We start from the raw sequence: 5,264 nt of genomic DNA, 5'->3' as shown, positions 1-5,264 counted from the left end.
TATATATATATATATATATATATATATATGTATGTATGTATGTATACTCATATGTATGTATATCTTTCTGTACCTACAGATTCACATGTTTGGGCCTCACACTATAATAACATGCACAAACAACCAACACCCAATAATCCCTAATCTGTGCCTCAAGACAGCTAGAAACACACCAAAGAATATATAATCACATCCTGTTTATTTCAATTTATTTATCATTCACTTCTTCATATACAGCAGTGAGACCTGTCTTAACATTTTTGTGAAGCCCCTTATTTATTGCTAACATCCTCCTCTTTACTTTGTTGTCATTTCTCATTGTTGTTATCGCTGATGTTACTACAATGCATTACAATAAGTTTCTGTAAGTTTTTACTTCATGATCAAGTGTTCGGAGGAGTTTTTTTTATCTTCAGTCATTAGACTGTGGTCATGCTGGGGCACTGCCTTAAAGACTATTAGTCAAATGAATCAACCCTAGTGCTTATTTACTTAATTTTTCATAAGCCTGGTACTTAGTTTGTTGATCTCTTTTGACGAGTTGTTAAGTTAGAGCTGCATAAACACACCAACGCTGGTTCTCAACTGATGGTGGGGAACAAACACAGACAAAAAGGCATACCCCTTTCCCACCCCACCACCAATACTGGAAATCTCTTTCTCTTCCCGGACATCCAGTAAACCTTTCTCTCTCTCCTCTTATATTGGTAATCTTGCCACCCTTTCTCTTTCTAACCCCCCATCTCTGGACTGAGTAAACCAGCCCACTTACCCTTTTTTTTCTTTACATTCGTATCTGCTGCACCAGTAATGCTTACATCCACAATGCTCATAATGCTTATATTTACAAAGCCCCAAACGCTTTCATATTAATTCATGCTTTCTTACTCTCACCACCCAGTAGAGGCAACAACCTTAACAATTCTAACATGCTTGAATGACGGTAGGTTAAAAGCAAGAACAACTATTATGACGTCTGTTACCAAACGATCATGGGAATCTTCTTTTCAGGTGCTGAATAACATCTCTCCTTCCTGTGTTACCTCCCATATCTCTTTCCCAGTTTTCAGAGTTGGCACTGTAAATCTAGGCACATTGAAAAGTAGGTCTAGCGAGAGTGTAGAGATGCTTGAATGGAGACATGTTGATGCATGTTGTGTACTAGAGCTAAGGTGGAGAGAAGCTTCAGCCAGAGTCCTCACAGGCAAAGTACAAAGGTATAAACTCTTCTGGGAAGGTAATAGTGATGGAATAGGGTGTGTGGGCATACTTCTTGCAGAGAAATGGGTGGATAAGGTCACAGATAGTGAAGGTGTGTGAGAGAGTACTTAAACTCAGGCTAGTCTTGCAAAATGGTATAGCTACAATTATCTCTGCCTATGCCCCACAAAAGGGTCTTCCAAATGAACAGAAGGATCACTTTTACGATATTCTTCTGCAGGCTACCTCAAAGATGAGTGACAATGATCTCATCTTTGTGACTGGAGATCTTAATGGACATCAACCTGGTATCTTCTATGGTGTACATAGGGGCCATGGAGTTGGTAAAAGAAATGAAGAGAGAACTAGGCTCCTGGAGTTCTGCGATGCAAATAACCTATTGATCTGCAACAACCAAATTCAGAAGGCCAGCTAGCCACCTGATAACCTATCAATTGGGTAACTCTGCTAGCCAGATTGATTTCATTCTCACCAGACAGTGGGATGCATGTTTGCTCTTAAATACAAAGAATGTACCCCACCCCCCAACATAGACTAGTTATTAGTGACTTTAGACTTGAGACCAGATGGATGCCAAAAAGCAGACTAATCTGGAAAAAAAAGGACTTGGAAGCTCAAGAACCCTTCACATGTTCAGCGATTTAGGGATATCCTTACTGAGAAATTTGATGAGGAGAAGGAGGAGCTGCAGTCCTGTGACATAGAAGGAGGCTGGGAATTCCTGTGAGACAGCTTGCTGAGTGCCACAGACCAAACTTGTGGCTGGTGCAAAGTCCCTTCCAGACGTGGGTAACATGGTGGTGGAACAATACTGGAAGAGTGGGGTAGCAAGAGAATTTATCAGATAGCCAAAAGGGAAGCTAGGAGACAGGTATATATAGCCAAGGGAGTAACAGAAAAGAAGTTTGCCAATGATCAGCAAAATGAGGACCAAAGAACTGAAGTATTTCGGATTGCAAGACAGTGTGTAAGAGAAAACTGTGATGTCATAGGATGATGGTGCCCTTGCATTTAATGATTCTGCAAAGAAAGAAGCTTGGAGATACCTGTATGAAAGACTGCTGAATGTGAGGAGGAGAGTCTGTCAAAGGTTGACCCATTTGAGTGACCAGCTACCTGAAACGACAGTACCCTGCTATGTAAAGCAATTAAGGATATGAAGACAGGGAAAGCACCTGGCCCATCAAGAATCACCGCTGAGATGCTTAAAATATCGGGCGGTGTGGGTCATGAGCTTGTCACTCGCATTGTAAATCAGGTAGTTCATGAAAGAATCATACCCAATGACTGGTGTAGCAGCACCATAGTCAACTGCTACAAGGGTAAAGGTGATGCTTTAGATGGAAATAACTACAGGGGTATCAAATTATTGGATCAAGTGATGAAAGTTACAGAGAGCTTCATAACTCAACTAATTAGGGAGAGAGTTAGCCTAGATGAGATGCAGTTTGGTTTTGTGCCAGGCAGAAGCACCACTGATGCTGTATTTCTGGTAAGGCAACTTCAGGAGAAATACCTAGCCAAAGATAAACCTCTGTACTTGGCTTTTGTTGACTTGGGGAATGCCTTTGACAGGGTACCTCGATCCCTTATCTCATGGTCAATGTGGAAACTGGGGATTGATGAGTGGTTGGTAAGAGCTGCACAAGCCCTGTACAGGGATGCTGTCAGTAAGGTGAGATTGACAGCGAGTATAGTGAAGAATTCAGAGTAGAAATAGGGGTTCACCAAGGATCAGTCCTCAGCCCCCTTTTGTTCATTATAGTCCTCCAGGCAATAACAGAGGAATTCAAGACAGGCTGCCCCTGGGAGCTCCTCTATGCTGATGGCGTTGCTCTAGTAACTGAGTCACTGCCAAAACTAGAGACGAAGTTTAGGGTGTGGAAGCAAGGTCTAGAATCGAAGGGCCTTAGGGTTAACCTAGCAAAAACCAAAGTCTTAGCAAGTAGGAAAGCTGTGAAATCACAAACCCCTTCAGGTAAATGACCCTACTCAATCTGTAGAAAAGGCGTGGGTAGAAACTCCATACAATGTAAGCTATGGACACTTAAAAGGTGCAGCAATATCAAAGAAAGATAGTTTTTGTGTGTTGCAGATGCACAGAGGCAATAAACACTGAGGATGTACAGAAAACAGATTCCATCACATGCCAAGGGAAGAAACTAGAAGTAGTTAATAGCTTCCGCTAGCTAGGCGACCAGGTCTGTAGTGAGGGTAGTTGCTCCGAGAATGTAGTGGATAGAATAAGAATAGCCTGGGCAAAGTTCAGGGAGCTCCTACCTCTGCAGGTAGAGTGCAGTGGGTGCTTTCTAGGTGTCTCTGGCACTAGAGCCAGTCAGTTGGACCTGGCATTGACCACAGCTATGATATTCGTTTTACTTGACTCAAAAGGTCTTCTCAAGCATATCATATCGCCTGATGTATCAGGGGTACTCTTAACTGGGCCAAACATGCATGGCTGCGATCTCACTTTAGTTGCTGGGTCTTCTCAATCACAGCATATCTCCAAAGGTCTCGGTCTCTTCTCATTGCTTCTGTGAGGCTCAATGCTCGAAGGTCATGCTTCACCACCTCATCCCATGTCTTCCTGGGTCTACCTCTTCCACAGGTTCCTTCCACAGTTAGAGAGTGGTACTTCTTCAAGCAGCTGTCATCATCTATACGTTGCACTTGACCATACCAGCACAGTTGTCTCACTTGACAACCGACGGTGGCAAAAGAGACCGATAGAATAAGTACTAGGCTTACAAAGAATAAGTCCTGGGGTCAATTTGCTCAACTAAAGGTAGTGCTCCAGCATGGCCACAGTCACATGACTGAAACAAGTAAAAGAGTATATACATGTATATATATGTGTGTATATATATACATATATATTTATATGCCTGTATATATTTATATACATATATATTTATATGCATGTATATATATATATATATACATGTATTTATATATATACTAGCAGAGATACCTGGCGTTGCTCGGGATTAAAATGGTATAGTTTGTTTATATATATTACAGTTATGTTGAAACAGGTGATACGGGAAAGTGCAGCATTGACAACAAAACATTTGTAGAGTAAATGATGGTCTAATTCGACTAATCGACATGTAATACATCCGTTTGGAGGATTCCATGCCCTAACCTAGCGTGGAAAACTGGAGTGGGGGTGTGTAATTTTTGAACCCACCGAAAAGCTGTCAGTAGATATACTCACCTTTGAGGCGGTCAGCGCTGCGTTTAACACGACCCATCGTATGGTTAACAGTCAAATGAATGAAGGTGTAATGGAGATATTGTACGTAAATGGGTACATTCTGGAAATGGGCTGTAATGGGAGATGGTGACGGGGAAGTGAATTGTTGAAAGAGGTTGAGGAGGAGCTGGTAGTGCTGGCAATCTTACCTTACCGCCTGAGCAGCACATGCCATAGTTTCATTTGGAAATTTGAAAGCTTTGCAGAAACGACAATTTGAGTGTAGCACACCAATTTGTACAGAATTATCGTTTTTATAAGGCTGGGATGGATCATATCTGAAAGCAGCTCCTGGTGTTGTGAAGAACGAATTTGCCTGAGGTCTATTTCTGAGAGCTATATTGTTTTGGACATCTGTTTAATATAGCGTGCTAAACGTTGTTCTAGTGACTCAGCATTAAGTATTGCAGCATGCCTTAGCTGATCTGGGGAAAATCTCATCTCCTTTCTCTCTTGAGACTCCATTTGACGTGCTGCAGCATGCATCTGCTGACCCTGAGAAAGTCTCATCTCCTTTCCCTGTTGAGACACACGTCTTCGGTTTTCAGCAATCATCCTCGTTTTATACGCGTTTCTGGAGAGAAACACGTCTTTTCTTTGGTGGCATATTTTTTCAATATTGTAAACAAAAAATTATGAACATTGAAAAAATATATTGGGTTGTCCGGAAAGTTCATGCCGATTTTTAAAGGAAAGAAAAAAAAGATCAATAAATACTTGCCATTACATTTTTAATCAACCAAATATGAACCATTTTGTTACACAATGCGTCTCCATCTTTCCTTTA

The sequence above is a fragment of the Octopus bimaculoides genome, chromosome 5 (assembly GCF_001194135.2).
Source record: "Octopus bimaculoides isolate UCB-OBI-ISO-001 chromosome 5, ASM119413v2, whole genome shotgun sequence".
In the NCBI taxonomy this organism is placed as follows: Eukaryota; Metazoa; Mollusca; class Cephalopoda; order Octopoda; family Octopodidae; genus Octopus; species Octopus bimaculoides.
The sequence above is the reverse complement of the archived record's forward strand: the minus strand, read 5'-3'. Positions refer to the sequence as shown.